At 41.8% G+C, this 23,549-nt stretch overlaps 1 protein-coding gene across 2 annotated transcripts in view; it reads right to left on the reverse strand.

The window, feature by feature from the left end:
- The window catches only part of WWC2 (WW and C2 domain containing 2), a 166,756-nt gene that overhangs the window by 142,657 nt on the left and 550 nt on the right, over window positions 1-23,549 (reverse strand). Inside the window, exon 1 of one of the 2 annotated variants that reach the window (XM_067721812.1) lies at window positions 8,988-9,808. The exons of the other annotated variant lie outside the window; for it this stretch is intronic. The gene's annotated coding sequence lies outside the window, so the exon portion shown is untranslated. Of the gene's footprint in view, window positions 1-8,987; window positions 9,809-23,549 lie in introns of those variants that run through there. 2 annotated transcript variants of the gene reach the window in all.

The following is a 23,549-nucleotide window of genomic DNA, read 5'->3' on the forward strand; positions in this document are numbered from 1 at the left end:
CGTGTGTTGTCTTAGAAAAAACACATATGTATAATTTCTGGTTTGTTTTTTTTTTGGCTGCACTGGGTCTTCGTTGCTGCGCGTAGGCTTTCTCTAGTTGTGATGAGCGGGAGCTTCTCGTTGCAGAGCACAGGCTCTAGGCGCGCGGGCTTCAATACTTGAGGTGCATGGGCTCGGTAGTTGTGGCTCACAGACTCTAGAGTGCAGGCTCAGTAGTTGTGGTGCACGGGCTTAGCTGTCCCATGGCATGTGGGATCTTCCCAGACCAGGGATCGAACCCATGTCCTCTGCATTGGCAGGCGGATTCTTAACCGCTGCGCCACCAGGGAAGTCCCATATGTATAACTTCTGAGAGAAAGTTTGGGGTAGTGAATAAGACAAGAATAAGTTAGAAGTCAGAAATTCAGACTAGAATTCTGATTCAGGTGTCTCTCAAGAAGCAAAAGAAGTTACTGACAAACTCATGAGACGGAGACACTGTAATTCTTTTCATGCCTCAGTGAGAATCTGATGAATAAAGGAAATGTTTATAAAGAATGTTTTTAGTTTCTCTGACATGAAGTGTTATACAAGGAAAATAGGAACTTAAGGAGTGATCCATAAGTAAATTCTCTTCTTTCTATTAATCTGGCCCCCAAAACTGGTAACAGTGCGATAGTTTACAAAACTTCCAATTCCTGTGAAAATGGTGATAATGAATGAAAGCAGCCAACTGTTCCAAACAGAAACTTGTTGAAAAACACTTCTTAGTGTGCCAAGTAGTAGATCTTTTAAAAACTTCAGTGGTGGCACTGAACCAAGTGGTATTTGCTCCCTACTCTCAAGGAACATGAAATTAACATCACAGTAAAGGCCAGAGATGTCAGGGAAGCAGTCAAATGGCACACATGAAGAGGCCCGATATGCCTGAACGCTATAATTGACAGAATTGGTGAAATTTATCATTGAATCATTCATGAGTCAGCAAATACTTATCAAGAGGCCAAAACACGCCCACCAAACTAAGCGACGGGCACACAACAAGGAATGTGATAACAGCAATAGCAGTAATAATAATAGCAGCTATTTATTGAATGATGTCTATGTAACAGGCCCTGTACTACAATGCTCTAAATTATCTCATTTACTCCTCCCAACAATCCTATGAGCTTGGCATTATTCATAATATCGCCATTTTTCACATTAAACAATGAGGCTCTGAGAAACTGGGTCAAATAGATCTGTTTTGTTTCAGGCCCTACTCACTCACAAGCTTAATTACTCTCAACCTCAGTTTTCTTCATCTATGAAATGGTAATATATAAGGATTAACTGATATAATTATGTTGGCACCAAAACAAAGTTAAGCCCTCTCTAAGTCATAGTTAATATCACCATTGCACGAGATCATAAAGCTACCCAGTAAACAGAAGAACCAGCATTCTGATTCCATCAGATTCCAAAGCCTACATTCCAGAACCACAACACTACACAGAGGGGCAGGGGTGAGGCTTCTGCTGCAAGTGAAAGCTTTTGGTCTGAAGCTGGTTAAACAATAAGAAAAGCAATCATCCCACCTCACACAAGGATGGCTGGGGCCTCTAGGGTTGATGGTTTCAGTGGCTCAACAATGTCACTAAGGACCTCGTCTCAGTCCATCTTTACTCCGCCATCCTCTGTGCTGGCTTCATTCTTAGGCTGGCAGCAAGACGGGGACCACGGCTCCAGGCAACACATCCAGGCAAAACAACATCGAGAACAGGAAAAACTGTCCCCTTCTCCAGCTGTCTCCTAGCCTCAGGCGGACTTCCCCTCACCTCTCACAGGCCAGAACAGGCCACATGTCCACTCCTGAACCAGTCTTCAACAGAAGGGGCAGAATTTCCACAACTGGCATATACTAAGTATCCGAGACAGACGAGACAGAGCAAAGAATTACAAGATGTATTTCAGGAGACTGAAAACTGAAACTATCTTTTAACAAATCCACGGGACATGGCTTATAAGGAAGAGGGATACAAGAATTCCAAGTGGAGAGCCTGAAACATAACACAGACATTGGAAAAACCGCTCTGGCTAGAAAAACATGGTATCATACTACAAAGGAAGTCCAAGGTGAAGTAAGCATGGGAGTCACACAACGCCTTCTGTTAGTCAAGTCAGCACCCATTTAAGCCACTAAGTGTAGAGCAATAAAGACCTGAAATACTGAAAACAGGCACACACTCAACCCTGCACCTAATTCAAAATGCAACAAATCTTACAGTGTAGAACATAATAGAGAATTTTGGTACAGCCTTCTGCTTCCTTCTCACAATTCTTTTCCCATTCTCACACATAAATAAAAGTAAACTAGTGTGTGCATACATAAACCATGGAAGACTTTCCAAACCACAGTTATTTTTCGCATTCACGCAACCAGGTTTGATGTAAAAGGTAAACTATCCTTTGACCTGAAAATACAGTAATATGGAAATCCTACAAAGTTCTAAAGAAACTGCTTCCGTTTCATCTACAACAGTTTCTCTGCTATTCCTAAGAAATGTCTAGGTTTATCTGCCTTGAAAATGACAAGAGTGGGTAGAAAGAACACCACATATCACCCACCAAGTCGTATTTTGAGGCAGGTACTGGATATCTAGAGGAGCCCCAGGATGCCTGTGGGGTTGGGAAGGGCATCAAGGTCACTGCATCTGATGCCCTCCTCTGCCATAATAGGATTCCAGAGCATTAGACGTAGGAGCAAGCTCCCAGGATCAAGTCTTCGCTACTGCACACATCACCCTGGAAGAGCTGCACGGGAATCATCTCTCAAACCATCCAGAACAATAACTGATTCTCACCCAGTTCTGGTCTGCAGTGGACAAAAGCCATCTGAACACCTGAATGGCCAAGATGGTGGCTTCTCAGCTACTCTGAGGACAGTCAGGCTCACCTTGGCGGGGCTGTAGCACTGGGGACATTTCCCACACTTGGGATGATTTCTTTGGCCACACGCTGCATCAGAAAAATTTAGTGCGTCTAGTAATTTTTAAGCTTTTGTGGAGAGGTTTGAGCTACCATAGATTCTAAATTCTGACGTAAAGAGGAATTCAAACTGAATACTAATGATTAAGTGCAAAATAACCATGAAATCATAACATTTCAGAAGCTCGAATACAACTACAGCAGGGATCTGTAATCTGTAGGGGAGGATAAAGTTTTCCTCAACTCACTTAGGGTCCCTGGTAGGGTCTAAAAATTAAACTGACAGAGATAGATTAACAGGAGAAGAGCACACAAATTTATTTAATAAGTTTTATGTGACATGGGAGCCTTCATAAGGAAATGAAGATCCAAAGAAACAGTTAGACCCGTTATTTTTATACTAACTTTGATGAAGAGCTGATGGTCGTGGAAGAATATGATAGGTTCAGGTGTGTGCCTGAACCCCATCAGAGAAAAAGAACATCCATAGCTTTAACTGCTAATCCTACTAAATAAGTAATAATGAAAAGAAGTTAAACAAGCTCAAGAAGTTACAAAAAATGAAAAAGCAGAAGGAAGGAAGGAATAAAGATAAAAAGCAGAAAGTACTGAATTGGAAAAATAATTAAAATAAACTCAGGTTGGTTACTTTAAAAAGAAATACACAAAAAGCTGAGCAATTAGGTAACCTAAACTGAAAAGAAAAAAAATGAAAAAGTACAAATACACTAGGTAATAAATGAGAACAGGAAAACAACCAGAGATACAGTAGAAAGGAGAAGAATGTTAAGGGATTATCTTGTCCAATAAATTGGAAAACACTGATGATTTTCCAGGAAAATATAAATACCAAACTGATCCCTGAAGACAGGGAAAAATCTAATCAGTCACATAGATACCAAAACAGTTATCCAAGAACTAATCCTCCAGAAAAAGTACGATATCAAATAAGTCATGAATGTGAACGCTACCAAACTGCAAGGAACACACAATTTCAATGATAGTTGAACTGTTCCATAGAAAACGGTGAAAGCTTCCAAATTCTTTTCAGGAAGTCAGCATAACATTAGAACAAAATCTGATCAAGGGAGCATGAAAAGAGGAGAAGAAAAAAATTAGAAAATTAGACTACTCTCATGAATATTAATGTTAAAATCCTAATACTAGCAAAGAGAATACAGCAATACATTTTTTTAAATGACCAAGTGGGCTTTATACCAAAATTCAAAATTAGGAAAATCTATTAATAAAATTCATTATATTAATAGCTTAAAGTACAAATTATCTCTACATAGTAAAAAGGTATATGAAAAAATTCAATATGTGTATTTAATATATAACAACAACAAACACAAATGAACATCCATGTCTACAATACCAAGATTTAGGGAATGATATTTTACCATTCTTGCCTTCGGACTTAAAAATATAAAGAATTATAGACACCTTTCAGGACAGACCCCCTTACACCTTTCCTTCCCTAGAGGCAATTACTATCCTGATGTCAGGGTAGACCATTCCTGTTTTCATTTCATTTCATTTTTTAATTCTATTTATTTATTTACATGGCTGTGTCGGCACAGCCAAATAAATCCCTCTTAGTTGTGGCATGAGGGATCTTCGGTGCAGTACACAGGCTCTTCTTTGCAGCTCCGCAGGCTTCTCTCTAGTTGTGGCGTGTGGGATCCAGAGCGCGCGGGCTCAGTAGTTGCAGTGAGCGGGTTTAGTTGTCCCGTGCGATCTTAGTTCCTCCACCAGGGACCAAATCCAAGTCCCCTGCATTGGAAGGCAGATGCTTAACCACTAGACCACCAGGGAAGTCCCGACCATTCCTGTTTTTAAATCTTGACCACATACATATGTATCCCAGAATGCTATACATTCTAGTTTTGCACGTTTTTAAAAAATTTAGCATGAATGCTATACCATACATATACTTCTGAAACTTGCCTTGTTTCTCTAAACCCTATCATCAAGACTTATCTATGCTGATATATGTAGGAAGATTCTAGTTCATTTATTTTAACTGCTGTATAGCATTCCATTGTATGACTAAATCGTGAAAGTTGTTTAATACAGTCCCCTATCGATGGACATCTGGATTGTTAACAATTTTCTGCTTTTATAAATTATGCTACAATGAACTTGCTTGTACATAGTGCAAGAGTTTCTCTCAGATATACTAAGTAGCATCCTGGGCTTATAGGAATGCAAATGTTTAAACTGACATACATTGCCAGTTGCTATCTTAGTAGTATTATCAATTCACACTTATATCAGCAGTGATGAAAGCTATTTCCCCACATCCTCTCCATATCTGAGTGTTATCAGGCTTATTAATTTTAGTAAATCTGATGACAATGAGTTGGTATTTCACTGGAGTTTTCTTCCTCTGCATTTCCCTTATTACTAGTGAAAGTGAGATTCTGCCACACATTCAATAACCATTCTGTTTTCTTCTTCTTAGAACTGGCTGTAATTTTTGGTCCCTTTTCTTGTGTATTCTCTTTTACTTACTGAATTACAGACCTTTATTCATTCAGGATACTAATTTTTAATTAGTTATGTGCAACACTGTCTCCCTTTTTTTGTCTTTTTTTTTTTTTTTTGCAGTATGCGAGCCTCTCACTGTTGTGGCCTCTCCAGTTGTGGAGCACAGGCTCTGGACGCGCAGGCTCAGCGGCCATGGCTCACGGGCCCAGCCGCTCCACGGCACGTGGGAGCTTCCCGGACCGGGGCACGAACCCGTGGTCCCCTGCATCAGCAGGCAGACTCTCAACCACTGCGCCACCAGGGAAGCCCCCTTTTTTTGTCTCTTGATTTCACTTATGCCGTATGTTACGTCAAGAGTTCTTCTGTAGTCAAATGTATCAGTCTTTTCCTAAACAGCTTGGACTTCTTAGTCCTGGCTACTATGTCATACAGATGCCCACCTACTGATAATTTTCTAATAGCTAAAAATCTGTTTTTCCATGTTGATTTTCCACATTGATCAATCTACAAATTTTTGTGTATGGGAAAACATAGGGACCTGAATTTATTTTTTAATATAGATGACCTGTTGTACCAGCACCATCTCTTGAATAATCCATTCTTCCCCACTGATTTTGTAATCTGCTTAATATATAATGTTTATAAATAAGTAATAAAAATGGCAACTATTCAACAACAAAAACTAAAGAATAGGAAGACTTAGTCCGCAAAAAAGGAAAAATAGGTGACTTTTTAAAAAGTGAAATTCCCCGGTGGCCCAGTGGTTAGGATTCCGGGCTTTCACTACCATGTTCTGGGTTCAATCCCTGGTAAGGGAACTGAGATCCTGCAAGCTATGCGGTGTGGCCATAAATAAACAAACAAACAAACAGGACTTCCCTGGCGGGCCAGTGGTTAGGACTCATAGCTTTCACTGCTGTGGGCCCAGGTTCGATCCCTGGTTTGGGAACTAAGACCCCACAAGCTGTATGGCACGGCTAATAATAATAATAAAATAAAATTTTAAAAATAAAATAAAAAAGTGAAAAAGTGTTCCAAATTTAAAAATGCTATTTTTAAATTTGCATTTCTCTTATCAGTGAAAAATACCAAATGCTTTGAAACATAATGCTTGGCAAAGGTGTGGGAAACAGGCACTAATTCATAGGTTGTGGGGAGTAGAAACAGGTACACTCCCCATGGAGAGCAAGCTGAAGCAACCAATCAAAATTGTAAATGCATATATCTTGAATTCATTTGCATTAAAGAGACTTATACATGTTAGTATCAGTGAAAAGCATTTGTAACAGAAGAATAAACACTGGGAGGAACTTAAATGTTCATCAATGAGGAAATGGTTCCAAAATGTGCAGTATACTCACAAAACAGTATGTTAAGAGGCAGGTCATATGCAACGGAATAGAACAATCTCCAAGACATACTACAAGGAGAGAAATCAAGGTGCAAAATAGTATTAGAATTGTGTCAAAAAATTAAAAGCTGGGCTTCCCTGGTGCCACAGTGGTTGAGAGTCCGCCTGCCAATGCAGGGGACGCGGGTTCGTGCCCTGGTCTGGGAAGATCCCACATGCCACGGAGCGGCTGGGCCCGTGAGCCATGGCCGCTGAGCCTGCGCGTCCGGAGCCTGTGCTCTGCAACGGGAGAGGCCACAGCAGTGAGAGGCCCGCGTATCGCAAAAAAAAACAAAAAAAAAAAAAAAAATTAAAAGCTAAAGTATATGTAGAAGTATGCGTATGCATGTGTAGGTCTGTAGATGCAGAGAACAGCTCTAAAAGAATATACAAGAAACTGGTGATAGATATCTCCCTTTGAGGAGAGGAATGGGGAGTCAATAGAGGTGGGAGGGAGATTTACTTTTCACTGAGTATCTTCTTGCTCTTTAATTTGGTAACATGTACATGTATTACCTATTCAAAAATAATAGAAAAAAATTAATCATTTAAAGGAAAAACATTGCTGATTGATTCTTTTCTTGCTAAAATAATGAGGCATCTTCTACCTTTCAGCAGGATGGGGAAAGAAGGTTTCATTTTACCCCTAAAGACTGAGGACCACAGTAATAGAGCTGCAGAGCCCACAAAAAACTGCAAAGATGGGGCAGGTAGTAGAATATTTCGTACAAATGAATAAACAAGCAAATGAAGTTAGGAGGCCAACACTAAAGAACATGGACATGTCCACCTCGAGGTGCTGTAGTAAGAATTAACTGAGATAATACATGTGGGATGACTACAGGGGCTCTGACAACTGCAGCAACTTAGTTTCCTTGTTCAAAACCATCCTACTTTGACAAACGTTGGAATGTAGGAGTTTATGAGGGTGTGTGTTTTTATTTATTTATTGGTTGTGCTGGGTCTTCACTGCTGCGTGCGGGCTTTCTCTAGTTGCGGCAAGCAGGGGCTACTCTTCGTTGTGGTGCGCGGGCATCTCATCGTGGTGGCTTCTCTTATTGCGGAGCATGGGCTCTAGGCACACGGGCTCCAGTAGCTATGGCACTTGGGCTCAGTAGTTGCGGCTCTCGGGCTCTAGAGCACAGGCTCAGTAGTTGTGGTGCGTGGGCTCAGTAGCTGTGGCTCATAGGCTTAGTTGCTCCGTGGCATGTGGGATCTTCCCGGACCAGGGATGGAACCCCTGTCCCCTGCATTGGCAGGTGGATTCTTAACCACTGCGCCACCAGGGAAGCCTGAGGGTGTGTGTGTTTTAACTCAAATGGAATCATAGTAGAGATCTTTGTGTCTCAGTACCCATATTTCTTTATCAATTCATAGTATTTCATTCTATGCGTCATGATTATTTAACATGAATAAAGGTGTTTTTCAATAAAATGTATATATATACGTACATACACACAACCCTTCAGGCAGCTGACCCTGTGACCTTGAAAATTCTAAAATAACTAGTTTTTCAACAAATGGGACTCTTCAAGACCAGAAAAGGGAAGCCAGCTTTCCTGGTTTTTTTTAAATCCCCAAATTATTAACTAACTTAGAAGGATTTAATTTTAAAGTATTAAAAGTGTCCTTTCTATACTTGCAAAGGTAACTTTACCTCCATTACTAGGACATTACTTCAGATATCGTGATGAAACCAGAGGTTTAGGCGACTTCTATTTCCGTTGTGACTTTCTTTAAAACGCTTCAATAAACAAATGCAAGTTCCTTGAATGGACTGCTTAAGAACTATATAATTACCACTCTGAATGAATATGAATTTCTGGGTTAAATATGGAACTCTGAACAAGAATTGACAATAGTGGAAAAGAAATGAGCCTCGTATACAAGAGGCATGGTTTTCCATGATTTACATATAAAAACCTTCCTTAATGAGTTAAGTGAATACCCATCTCAAATATTACATGCTCATTTAAGTTCTCACTCTTATCCCAGAATATATTTTAGAATTAACATCCTAACATTGTATCTGTGCTTTTAAAACTGACATATTAAAAATATAAAAATCCAATTTAAATTTTCAAAATTGAAATAAGACTTTTGTTTCAAAAAAAGAAATCACTGTTTCTTAACATGCAAAGGTGCACGGGGGACTTACCTGGCGGTCCAGTGGTTAAGACTTCACCTTACAATGCAGGGGGTGTGGGTTCGATCCCTGGTTGGGGAGCTAAGATCCCACATGCCTTGCGGCCAAAAAAACAAAACATAAAACAGAAGCAATATTGTAACAAATTCAATAAAGGCTTTAAAAATGGTCCACATCAAAAAAAAAATCTTAAAAAAAAAGGGCACAGATGGCAACATAGAGATGCCTGGGAGGAGGTGCCTGATCCCCTCCTGAAGGTGCAGAGGCTCCGCAGTTTCTTCTGAAATCTTAAAGAAGAAAGTTATGTCTTGTGCCTGCAAACTGTGTGAAGGGCTAGTGCTTCAGGGTTTGTTCTCAAGAGTGAGCTGGGGAAGAGGCGAGAATGCAGGATGAGGACAAAGGGCGTCTCTTCACTGAGTCCTGCATTCTCCAATGGAGAATCAATTACATTATCACTATAAATCCCTAAACCGGCCCATTCCCAGCCCTCCTGCCTCTAACTGGGGAGCTGACTTCCACAGTCCAGCCCGATTCCTAGCGCCCTTCCGGAGAGTGAACTCAGGGAAGTCCATCCAGCAGCCTCCACTGCCGGGCCAGCTCTAGACTTCCCTTCAGATGGGCCAACCTGTGCCTTCACTACCGCTGCTAATTTAGGTAAACACTGCTCATTTAACCAGCACAAAGGAGTATAATCGGAAAATCACACAACAGAGTCAAACAGCAAGCAGCCACCAGGAGTCAGGAAAATTTAGGCTGAAGTAGGGTGGAGAGCAATGAAACAAATACCATCAGGACAAAAGAAGTCTTTAGGAAGGAGATAAAGTGTGGTGAGGGGAGGATGAGAGACAGAGCTTTTAAAAAAAAGAAAGTTGGGAAATTTCAGATGAATCATGGGTTTTCTATGCAAACCACTACACACGGCTTCTTTTCGGCCACAATAGTAAATGCAGTCGGACGACTCAACGCTTGGCTACTCGGCTGCAGCCTGTAGTCTTTCCTCATTTGAATAGTATTTTAGGAATGTTTTGTCAAAGTGTCGGATGATTATTCACTTCTACCGCATTCTTCCCTTCACCATGATCATTATGGTCATAGTAACTATTTTATAGGCAGAACATTCACAACATTAAATGATGACCTTTTTTAACCTGTTCAAATTCATGTATTTATTTGCCCACAATTCCTTTAAAAAGGAAGATTAACTTTAACAACTGTTGCTCGTAGCAACACAGGAACAAAAGATTTTTCACATGCATAATCTAAGCATTTAATTAAAATTCACAAACTTGGATCTCAAACGAAGTCAAAAGTAGAAATGTAAGAATACCAGATTCCCAGATAGCAGCAGTTACACAGTATATTGTTCAGATATCACATCTGTGACACGGATAAGGAATGTACAGGTTTAAAGATTCCTTTATGACCACCATTTCAGTGAAGTGCTTATATTCTCCCAGGTAAGTTTCACAGCGTAAATAAATCAAACAAAAATATACCACACTCTCACTAAGTTTCTATCACTTCCCTTTTACCAAGGCCAGAGCCTGAATACAAATCCAAGTAGTGTAAAGCAAACTCTAACAAGGCAATGCACAGAAGATGATTCTTCCCCTCAGGACTTAAGCTCAACCACAAGGGTCAAGGTAAAAATGAATTCCAATCAAGGTCTGTAATTTACACACTTGTGAAACCAAGGCCATCTCAGACAACGGATTGCCCATTAGGATTTAAATCAATGGAAAAGAGAGAGTTCTATTAAAGAATCTGAAGAGCTGATCTGGGGCTGAACTGTCGAGGAAAGCTTCAAGTGTTGAAATTAAGTCCTCAAGGGTAGCTGTGACCTCCAACCCCAAACCCAAGGCCAAGGGCTCTACTGGGTAGTACCTGGAGGTCACACACAGCAAAAAGCACAGCTTTGAAGTCAGACAGACATAGGTGAGGCCTGCCACCTCTGCTTAACAGCTTTGTGCCCTGAGACAAGCCACCTTACCTATTAAGCTCAGTTTCCTAAAATGGGGGTGCTAATGGCTCCTGTCAAAGGTTTCATTTACTCAGTAAGTATTTATTAAGAGCTTGCACAGAACTAAACACTGAAATACAACAGTGAACAAGACAGACACAGGACCTGCCATCATGGAGCCTGAAATGACACATATGAAGGCTCAACAAATGGTGCATATATCATCATTATCATCATCTTTAGCACAGTGGTGGAAAGTATAAGGTATGTTCCAGTGAGAACAAATACACCATCTTAGCTGGAACAAGGTTTCACTCCCCCCAAAATACTGGCATGCTTCAGGGCTCAGTCCGGGGACCTCTTCTTTTCCTTCTCTCCCAAGAGTCTCATCCCATCCCACAATTTAAAAATACTATCTATGTATATCCAAATTTAGCTGTCTCCCAAACTCCAGACTCTATATCCAGCTGCCTATCAGATATATCCACATACATGTCTTAACAGGCATCTCAGACCTATAAATCTGCAACAGAACTCTGGATCGCTGATGTAACTGGAAACCAACCAACGATATTCCTTCCTTGGTCTTTTTCCCATCCGTAAATCAGTAAATCCTTCATCCCTCTCTTTTCCTTATGCCTCACATATCTAAAGCATGAGTAAGTTCTTTCACTTTCACCTAAAAAACATATCCCCAATCCATTGCCAAAGCCATCATTCCAGTTCAAGATCTGATTGCTTCTCATTTAGATTATGTCACTGCAATAGGTGCTATGATTCCTTCTCCGCAGAGCAATGATTTCTTTTTTAAAAAATGGGAAAGAACAAATTTACACATACGCACACACACACGCCCCATCATTCCTCCATTCAACTGAGAACTCTCCAACGGCTCCCGGATGCCCTTAAAATGTTGATGGTCTACAAGGCATACATGATCAGACGCCTTTTTGACCTCTCTGCCTCCTGTCATAAGCCCTCCCACTCCCCCACCCCCATCTCTGCACTGCAGCCACACCAGCTCCCTTTCAGTTCCTTGAACATACCAACCTCCCTAGCACTTTGGGACAGTGCAGCCCGACAGAACTTCCTGTATCGACAGAAATGCTCTATATCTGCACATGTAGCTATTGAGCACTTAACATGTGGCTAGTGAGACTGAGGAACTAAATGTTTAACTTTTTTTAATTTTGATTAATTTAAATAGCCACATACTCCTAGCAGCTATCATATTGAATACTAGACAGAGCAGGGCTAGGAACCTAACCTGTTCCTCTTCCTGGACTCTTCCCCCAGATCTTCACGTGGACGGTGCTTTCTTATCCTCATGGCTCAGCTAAATTGTCAGCTCCTCAGAAAGGCCTGACCACTCCACTCAAAGTAGCTCCCACTGACAGCATTTTCTCTGCACCTTGGTTATTTTCGTCAAGACACATTCAGTACTGCCTCTATAATCTGTCTCCCCCAAACTAGAATATAAAATCCATCAAAGTAGAGACCTTGCAGAATTTATTCATTGCTATGTCCCTAAGATACATGTACTTGGCACATAGAGTTTTCAATAAATGTTTGATGAATGGCTGAATGAATGAATGAGTGAGTGGATGGCTAGGAGGCCAAGTCAGTAAAAGTAGGCTGGGAAGCTTGTGGAAGCCTTCTGGAAGAAGGCAAGGGTCCTTCAAAAACTTGCATTTCATTTCCATGAGTATGGGCTCTGCACTGTTCCTAAGTGTCCCGGGGGGACAGGCAGGCTAAGCAGGGGGCACAAAGGAACGGTACACACGCAAAGCAGGTCTCCACCCCCAACTGACTTGAAATCAATTTATGAGAACATAACTGATGCAGACACACGGACGCTCCTTACATATGAGACATCAGGAAATCTCTCAAGAATGTATCCACATAAAATCTAAAGGCATACCTTTAGAGGGGAAAAGGACTGAAGGGGTATTAGACAATCAAGTTAGCTTTGTAGCCTTTGGAGCTGCAATAGCAAAACAGGGCATTAATGTTATGTTAAACATTCAGCCAAGTTAAATACCAGTTTAGAGTCATACTGTCCTCTGAGAGCTGTCACTAGCTGTGTCACTTAGCAGAAAAGGGGGAGGGGAGGCAATGAGGGGAGTAAGTTAATGATCTGTTTCTAACAAGTTCAAACACCCTGAAAATCAGGAAAAAGGGAAAGAATAAAGTGTAGAGAGTATTACTGACCAGCCAAAAATTAGCAAACCTGGACCTAGAAGCTGGCAAAACTGACAACCCAGGGATACCACGTACAATACGGATTCCACACATTCCTTCAGTGTCATAATTTCAAAGAAAAAAAAAAGACTTGCATTTGAATTTATCTCTATTTAAAACCAAAACACTAAGAAAACTGCAAAGTAGAGTTTGGTACTAAATGAAACTGTGTGCTCTTCAAAGTTTTGAGAGTAAACATTTTCTACCATGCTTTAAACTTTACTGAATATCAGCGCCACTTAATAAAATTACCCTCCTGCATAAAACGGAGCAGTATCAGTAAAGTAATTCCACGGTCGCTCACTAAGTCAGAATCTTCATCAGGAATTTATAGCACAAATCTCTTTAGGTCAACCTTTCCTACAACGTGAACTGTCACTACTCAAGTTTGAGTCCAAGAGAAAACAGCACGAGCAGAGAGGAACCAGTGGCACTCTCCACCTGCTAAATCCCAACACACTAATTTTTCCAGAAATATAATACTAGGGAGACGTATTTAGCTAAAAGTCACTATTAAGTCAAAATAATGTCCACATTTCTTCAAAACTAAATCTCCTGCCTCCACCCCCCATGAGATCAAAGCAGGTTAAATGTACACCTCTGTGCAAATTCTCTACTGGGACCACTGTAGCTCCTCCCATGTTACAGGAGTAAAGCAACAGCTCCAGAGCTTAGCTCGGTTACTCTGCTCCTGGTCTACTTCCCAGTGGGCTCCGTTCTCAACGCTACTCACTGCTGTCTTCTCAGAACCATGATTTCTTGACTGACATCAGGGTTAATAGTATAGGAAAAACTATTTGCAGTGTGAAACAGTTTTAGCCCCTCATGGCATCTTTGGGACACCTGTAACTGTGACAGGCACCAGCTTTGTAAAGATAGTACATGGAATTATTTTCTATTTGATAATCATCACCAACTGTATGATTTTATAAATACTATCAAGAAAGTACCTCTACTATCCCAAGTAAATACTATTCCAAGAAAGTCAGTGTTTCCAACGATCAAAACAGATCACTGTTATATTTATACTGCCAAGAGTAAACTGTGAACAAACAACTACAGTACTTCCAAAAGTTTGTGGGGTTTTTTGCCTGTTTCTCTCCTGTCCCTATGTATAATTCCAGTTACATCAGAGAAGAATGGGTTTGGAAAACTTTAAGTAGCATGCTGCATGGCATTAGAAGAAAAGTAATAAGAGAAGCAAAGCAACTCCTCCAATTCGGCATCCGTGTCTGATTTATTTTTATACAACAGTGCCTAGAGTCCAAGTTATTTGTGAAAGCTATGATCAATGATCACTGATCAACATGCCATTTTATCATATAGGACTAATATTTCTTTTAAATGTTTGAATAAAATATTTCAAAGACTTGATCATCTCACTTTACCTCAGAGGTTCTGGAAAGGGCCAGAGAGTAAATATTTAAGGCTTTATGGGTCACATACAATCTCGGACACATATTCTTCTTTGTTTTTATTTGTTTGTTTTACAACCCTTTAATGATGTAAGACCCATTCTTAGCTGGAGGGCTACACAAAAAGAAGGCTGCAGGGTGGGATTTGGCCCTTGGGCCACAGTTAGCCCACCCCTGCTTTTCAAGTATACCAAAAAACCATAATTATATAGTACGGCCACTTTGACTAAAGAAAAACACTTCCAACTGTTTTGTGTGTTTTTCTGTAATTTTTTTTTAAAGTAAACTAATTTTTTTAGAACAGTTTTAGATTTACAGAAAGCAAGCAGTTAATACAGTTTCCATACATCCCACCCTCCGTTTCCCCTATTGCAGTGGTACATTTATTAAAATTAATGAAGCAACATTGATACATTGTTATTAACTAAGATGCATATTTCCTTATCTTTTACGTAATGTCCTTTTTCTGTCCCAGGATCCCATCAGGACACCCTATTGTCTCCTTAGGCTCCTCCTGGCTGTGACAGTTTCTCAGACATTCCTTGGTTTTGATGGCCACGTCAGTTTTAAGGAATACTAGTCAGACAGTTTGTGAAATGCCCTCTACTGAGATTTAGTGGGTGTTTTTCTCACGATTAGACGGGGGTTTTGATAGCTTTTTGGGAGAAAGAGCGCAAAGAAAAAGTGGTCATCACATCATATCAATGGTACATCAACACGACTTATCACTGTTGACATTTACCTTGACCACCTGGCTGAGGCTATGTTTGTTAGGTTTCCTCCAACTGCTTTAAAAATAATAATAATGGGGCTTCCCTGGTGGCGCAGGGGTGGAGAGTCCGCCTGCCGATGCAGGGGACACGGGTTCGTGCCCTGGTCCGGGAGGATCCCACACGCCGCGGAGCGGCTGGGCCCGTGAGCCATGGCCGCTGAGCCTGCACGTCCGGAGCCTGTGCTCCGCAACGGGAGAGGCCACAGCAGTGAGAGGCCTGCGTACCGCAAAAAACAACAACAACAAAAATAATAATAATAATAAAAATGATTTTAATTCTTACTATATATTACTAGTTTAAAGCTTTTAAACGGCAAATGATCTTGAATAAGCTGGCTATATACATACACGCACACATTATGATTCATTATCTATGTGATTCACATCTATGCCTCTTAAAATATATTATATTTTAAATGAAGACAAAAATTAATGTGGACTTTGACAGTAGATTCTACTTTTAATTCACCCTAACTCTTCTTCCTTTGCCTATTAGGAGACACAAAAAAGGTGGGTAGAGTGGCAAAGGCTAAAAGGCTAGAATAAAGGAGGAAAACTTGGGTCATACTGAGGCTCTCAAAACACTGCAGGAAATGCAAATCAAAACCACAGTAAGATACTAGCTCATCCCACCAGAAATGCTAAAAAAAGAAAAGAAAAGAAAAGAGCAAGTGTTGGTGAGGGTGTGGAGAAGCTGGAACACTCATACACTCATACAGTCATACATTCACACACTCATAAACTCACACACTCACACACACACACACACTCATACACTCATACACTGCTGGTGGGGATGTAAATGGTGCAGCCGCTGTGGAAGAGTTTGCAGTTCCTCAAAAAGTTAAACATAGAATTAACATATGACCCAGCAACTCCACTTCTAGGTATTTTATCCAAGAGAACTGAAGACACATATTCATATAAAAATTATACATAAATGTTCATGGCAGTATTATTCATAATAGCCAAAAAGTAGAATAAACACAAATGTCCAACAGCCGATGAATGGATATGCAAAGTGTGGTATAGCCATACAACTTATTATTCAAGTCATAAAAAGGAATGAAATACTGGTACATGCTACAGCATGAATGAACCCTGAAAACATTATGCTAAATGTCATTAAGCCAGACACAAAAGGAAACATACTGTATTATTCCATTTATATGAAATGTCCAGTATAGGCAGAAACATAGAGACAAAAACAGAGACAAAGTAGATTAGGGGTTGTCAAAGGCAGCAGGGGTAGGGGAAGGATGGGGAGTGAGCTCTTAATGGGTACAGGGTTTCTTTTGGGGGTAATAAAAATGGTCAGGAATTACATAATGATCATGGTTGCACAACACTGTGAATATACTCAAAAAAAACCTGTATTGTACACTTTAAAATGGCTAATTTTAGGTGATGGCTAATTTTATGTGATGGGGAAAAAAGCCACTGAAAACATTCTGAAGCTATATATTTGGGAAATCATTTTTAACCCACAGCTTATACACTGTGCCTTTTAAAATCCCTTTCCTACTCTTTATACTTCTGTGGTGATTTTTTCCAGTAACAGGAGCTTCAGAAATGGATGAAGAGGGCTTCCCTGGTGGCGCAGTGGTTAAGAATCCGCCTGCCAATGCAGGGGATTGGCATTGGTTTGAGCCCTGGTCCGGGAAGATCCCACATGCCGCGGAGCAACTAAGCCCGTGCGTCACAACTACTGAGCCTGCGCTCTAGAGCCCGTGAGCCACAACTACTGAGCCCGTGTGCCACAACTACTGAAGCCCGCGCGCCTAGAGCCCGTGCTCTGCAACAAGAGAAGCCACCACCATAAGAAGCCCGCACACCGCAACGAAGAGTAGCCCCCGCTCCCTGCAACTAGAGAAAGCCTGCGCCCAGCAACAAAGACCCAACGCAGCCTAAAATAAATAAACAAAAAATAAATAAATTTATTTTAAAAAAAAAAAGAAATGGCTGAAGAAATTAGTCCAGGGCTTCCCTGGTGGCGCAGTGGTTGAGAGTCCGCCTGCCGATGCAGGGGACGCGGGTTCGTGCCCCGGGTCTGGGAAGATCCCACATGCCGTGGAGCGGCTGGGCCCGTGAGCCATGGCTGCTGAGCCTGTGCGTCCGGAGCCTGTGCTCCGCAACTGGAGAGGCCACAGCAGTGAGAGGCCCGCGTACCGCAAAAAAAAAATAAAAAGATAAATTAGTCCAAAATTCTAACAAGAAATCAGTTCAACCAATTTCAGTCAAGTTCATAGGACCGGAGCATACACAAGACCAGGGCCCTATCGCAAGGAAGTTACACTTCATTAGGGCTAACACTGTTTCCTACGTTTCGGTAACTCCCACTGGCAAAATGAGGCTGGTCACACTCCTCTAGAGTGGTGGCATCATTCTCCTACAGACGACTACTCCGAGAAGCTGAGCAAGTGCCATCCACAAGGCAACATCTCCAGGCCCCAGAGGCACGCAGCACAGGGCCTGGTCAGGCTGCAGGGCGGCTTCTACACTTCTGCCAGCCCACCAGGACTTGCCCACAGGAAACTGAAATCCTGGCTTGCTTGAAGGCCACATGTCACAGTGGCTGATTATGTAGCTCACAACTTAGTGATTGGCTGCTAAAAAGAAAAAATTACTTATTTATAAATAATAGTCTTTCTTTGCAGGACATTGCAATTATTGTCCTGAGAGTTCCAACAAAATTAAGGTGCAAACTATGGACTAGTAAAGTCAGAGACGAAACCTCAGTCATGGACTAGGCACCCACTGCTCGCTCCAGCTAACATCACAGCAAACTGTTGAAAACAAGAAATATTCTGTCGGGAATTTTTGGAAGACAGCATAGTTTAGTTTAAATTACGGCTTCCCATAGTGATTTTTTTAAAAAACCTTCTTTTAAGAACCTCTCCACGCTTCAAATACCATAATCACTGAAATCATAGTAACCACTTGGCACCCAGACTTGGACAGAGCCTGGAGAGGGACGACTCCCAGCAATCTATGACAAGGGCGGTTGTGATTAAGACTATTGGGGCTGATTTTGTGTTCTCCGCTCTTATAAGTAATTCACATATTTATACTGTTAGTCAAAATGTGGCAGCTTAATTCTCTCATTATTTTTAATCTAACTGGAAAATCAATTGTCTCTGGTTGTTGGTGGTTATGGCTATAGCTATGAAAACCCAACAAGAAACTGGAAACAAGAGTAGCTCAACTAGTAGTATTCTTTCATTAACTTCACAAACTTTCTGTATCAACTGACCTAACCAACATTCATTTAACATCTACCAGATACAAAGGATACAGAGAGCAGGAATAAGCAATTAGGTCTTTTGAACAATTCACACTCCAGCAGTAAGTAGGTTTAGCAAAATTACTTGCTTTGACTTTGAAAGAAAGACAGCAGAGAGTTGCATACAGCCTAACCAGGTGCCACAAACTGGGTGTGGAGAGCCAAAGTTAACTCAGACACTGGTGACACCCAGCCGACATGTCTTCCTCCTCACTGTCCCCCAGCCCCAGCCCCCAGGATTTCTTTCCTTCAATTAGAAAGGACAGGTTGCTCAACATCTGATCCAAGTCATAAACCAGAGATTATGGCCTATCAGCCCTTTTTAATGTAAAGTCACTTTGTGTGGTGGTACCTCTTTTAAATTCAGCTAGACAAAGTTATTGTATCCCTGGGTAACATCCAATCTGAGGACGGAAAGCAAACAGAATTCCACTGGGAGTCTGTAAAACCACTCATCCTGTCTCTGAGCCCTGCCCACCTTAGCCACCTACTCCTCCAAGAGGCAAATAAATCCATCATCCCACCTTTTTCTCCCACATTGAATACAGTTTTTTTTTAAAGCACCAGGCCATTTGGCCATGATCTATGGCCCACCGTAAACACCATTTGGTGCAGTCAAAGGGTGCCCATGGTGAGCAAAATAAGAGGTGAGTGAGGGAGCAGAACTGCAAAATAACAGTTGGCCTACCTGGGGTGGGGAGGGTTGCCAAGGAGTCACAGACAGGAGCTTTCCCCAGCATTGAGCGGGGGCGGGGGGGAGAGGAAGGGCAAAGTCAAGACTGTTACAGTAAAACTGTAATCTATGCAGGTTGATACAGAGCCCCAAACTGAACTTCTAATGTGCTCAAGAGTGCACTGAACTTCCAAGTTCTACGTGGACTAGTACTGTGGTTCAATGGGGTCAGCTCAATGGGTCCCCAACCCACACTCCCAAGGCATTCATCCTACGTGGCCAGCTCAGGGATCAGAGCATCCTACCTAGTTGGCAGGAACCTCTGAAGACCAAGAAAGACTGGTCAAATGGAAACCACCTAAGTATCCATCAACAGATGAATAGATAAAGAAGCTGTGGCATACAGCATGTGATATACAATGGAATACTACTCAGCAATAAAAAAGAACAAAAATTTTGCCATTTGTGGCAACATGGATGGACTTGGAGGGCATTATGCTAAGTGAAATAAGTCAGACAGAGAAAGACAAATACTGTATGATATCACTTTTATGTGGAATTTAAAAAATACAACAAACTAGTGAATATAACATAAAAGAAGCAGACTCGCAGATACCGAGAACAAACTAGTGGTTACCAGTGGCGGGGGGCAGGGGTAACACAGGGGTGGGGAGTGGGAGGTACACACTACTGGGTGTAAGACAGGCTCAAAGATGTATCATACAGGGCTTCCCTGGTGGCGCAGTGGTTAAGAGTCCGCCTGCCAATGCAGGGGACGCGGGTTCATGCCCCGGTCCGGGAAGATCCCACATGCCGCGGAGCGGCTGGGCCCGTGAGCCATGGCCGCTGAGCCTGTGCGTCCGGAGCCTGTGCTCCGCAACGGGAGAGGCCACAGCGTTGAGAGGCCCACGTACTGCAAAAAAAAAAAAACAAAAAAAAAAAGATGTATTGTACAACATGGGGAATAAAGCCAATATTTTGTAATAACTGTAAATGGAAAGTAACCTTTGAAAATTGTACCAAAAAAAATTGCATAAAAGTAAAAAATTTTAAAAAAAAGACTGGTCAATCAGCCTGAAAAGTCAACCCTGGGCAGAGAGGTTCTCCTCCATCGAGAGACCCCTGAGCATGCCCAGATGTCCCGGAAAACTAGAGGAATGACAAAGGACACAGGCTCCAGAGTCGGACTATCTGGCTTCGAATCCTGGCTCCACGTTTAACTACAATGGCAGTCTCCCTGCGACTCCATTTCCCCATCGGTAACTGGAAGATAATAACAGCACCTACCTCATAGGACTTCTGGGAGAATAAAATGAGATCACAGTTAAAGAGCTTAGCAGGGTGGCTGTCACACAGAAAACACTGAGAAAATGTGTGCAGAACCTCTACTATCTTCAGGGGTAACCGGAACTATCCGTCAGTTCCTAAATTGGAATGACAACACTACAGCTACTACTCTTTGGTGAGGCCTTAGTTAGGGGCCCCCAAACATCTCCATGGGGTTGGTGGTATGATCTTCACTTTAGAGTTGAAAATGGAGCTTTAGAGGGGTTCAGACACTCATCTAAGCTTTCTCAGCTAATAAAGGTGGAGAAAGGAAAGCTTTGATCACATTGCAGCAGAGTCTGTATCATGTATCCAAAAGCTTAAAACCATTTTAAAATAATACTTCAATATTCTAAAATCACTACTTATTGAATAAAATTATGTTCTTGTGAAATCTCCCAGCCTTCCCCCATGACATCTGCATAATTGCCTATACAATCAGAAATACCTCACAAATTCTGATAGACCATGAAAAACACAAAATTATCTTTCTTAACATAAATATGACTGGGTAAATCATCATGCCCATCTTAATGAAATGGATTTAAAAGTTCAAAAGTACTGCAGACCCACAGTTTATCAAGTCACTTTTTTTTCAGGATTTGTAATTTGATCCTGTAAAAGAAGGGGCACATTCCAATTGGCCTGTGCAACACCTCTCTGCCCGTATGTTTGGTAAGTGTGTAACAAAATTGCCTAGAGGTAATAGTTCCTCCAAATATCCTCTTCCACCATCTCTTACACTAGTTAGCAAGACTTATAGACACTGCACTGCCCTAAAATAAAACACACCAAATTTAAACTATGTCAATGTTGACTCATCTCACAGAATGTCCTTTAAAGCTCTAATACTGAGATCCAGAAATATGTATAACCGGTCAAATTTATAAATACTTAAAGATCCAACAGCTTCAAGGCAAACTGGAATAATAACAAATCACCTTAGTCAAAACTGTTTGTCCCCATCAAATGAACTGGTTACCCAGTTTCTTAAAAACAGAGTTCATGATAATTGTTAATCCATTAACAATTTTAAATAAAAGACATGCTTAACTTTCTTAAGAAGTAGTGGTAAAGATAAGCCAAGCCATATAATTTTATTTCACTTTCTATTTGCTTTACCCAGGCGTTATACAGTCTTGTAATCCTTGCTAGTAAACGCAAATAAGATGATATTAACAAAACATGTAAACTGAAGTAAAAGAGAATCTAAAATGCCTAAATATTTCAAGAATGCATTGCAGTTTCAATAACCTGAAACTCCAAGTATCAGAAAGCAGAAAGAATTACCATACAACTGTAAAAGTCAAATATTTATACAGGTGCCTTAAAAGCCACTGTTGGGTGCACACCATCATCATTGAAATTTACTATCTGTTAAGTAGTTTCAAAGTGCAATAACTGGCTTGGAGCGTGAAGTTTATGACAACAACTAATACATCTGGAGAGACTGTGAAGGCGTGATGCTTGTCATAACTTTCATCAGGTCAGCAACACGCAGCCAGGCTAGAGCAAGACGGGACCTCAGCACAGGTGCCTTTTCTCATTTCAAGAGGGAAACCTAAACCGATACCTTCATGGATAATTTAACAAGGATTGTTCCATAAATTTATAATGTCACTTGTGACTTTCTTATAAATGCTCTTTAGTAGCATTCAAAAACAATATTCTTGAGATAAAAGTAACTGAGAACATAAAGTATGAAACTATTTCAGCTTCAAATTGAGAAAAGGGGGAATGTTTAATAGGAGAAGCACCTAAAAAGGTTATAAACCCCTAAGGCCACATTCCATAAAAAGGTGGAAAGAAATTTCAGAAATGATAAACATCCAAAATTTGGAATTATCCCTAATGGTATATTATTTAAATTTATAAATAGGAATACCTCCTTAATAGTTTACAAATTTACAATTAGGAATATCTCCTCTTATTCTTCCAATAATTCTAACTATAAGAAATTTTCCTTTTCAGGGTAAAGAGAAAAATGGAAAAGAGAAACAACATTTGTGAACATTCAGCTAAACTTCAGTCCCTGAACTTCTTAGATGATGATATTGTTATGTTTCTCGTCTTCACTTCTGAGCAGGAATAAAAAGTGTGTTGAAAACTACAAGAAACCACGCTAAGCTCAAGTCAGCGTTCCTCAATAACCAAGGTTCGGTTCCACTGTTCATTTCACCACTTCTTACTTCAACACAGCATCTGCCTTTTCAAGATCTGAGAGTCAGTTCAAGTTTTCAGGTGAAGATAAACACTAAGCAGTAAACCCCCAAACAAGCGTCTCTAAACTCTGGGGGGCAAAGTCAGTTACACCCACCACCAGGGCTCAGCAAGGAAGGGTGCCCGGGGCCCCCTCAGGCCCAGGGCCTCTGGCCCGACCATGGCGCACCCCGTCAAGAACGTGCAGGCAAGGCTGGGAGCCAAGGACGGCCAGAGAGATGCCACAGGTGGCCTGGACGGCTGGCTGGCCCCGCCTGGCACTTAGGCCTCCTCCTCCGGGAGGCCCAGGGCCGGGCCCCGCCTCCCAGGCCGAATGGACCCTCCAGCCTCTTGCTGGCCAACTTCAGGCGGAGGCGAGCTCGGAGCAGGGCTCAGGGGGCCCCTGTGGGTCCGTGAACTGGACACTGTGACCGCCCAGGGCGTCAATTCCACCCTTCCCTCTGCGCCCAGAGTGTCTAAAGGTCCCGGGGCCGCCGCAGAGCGGGTGGCCAAGAGGGCCCTGGAAGGGGCGGCTGCAACCGGCCCCCTCCAGGGCGCCTGGCCGGCTGACGCAGCCCCGGCTCGGGCAGAAGGTCCCGCGCCTCCTTCCCGGGACCCCTCCCGGCCACCCGGGCCGGTGACGCCCCACGCCCCCCGCGCCGCGGGCGCCGCCGCTCGGCCAGGTCTCCCGGACAACAGCCGCCG

This window comes from Pseudorca crassidens, chromosome 21, assembly GCF_039906515.1.
Source record: "Pseudorca crassidens isolate mPseCra1 chromosome 21, mPseCra1.hap1, whole genome shotgun sequence".
NCBI classification, from domain to species: Eukaryota; Metazoa; Chordata; class Mammalia; order Artiodactyla; family Delphinidae; genus Pseudorca; species Pseudorca crassidens.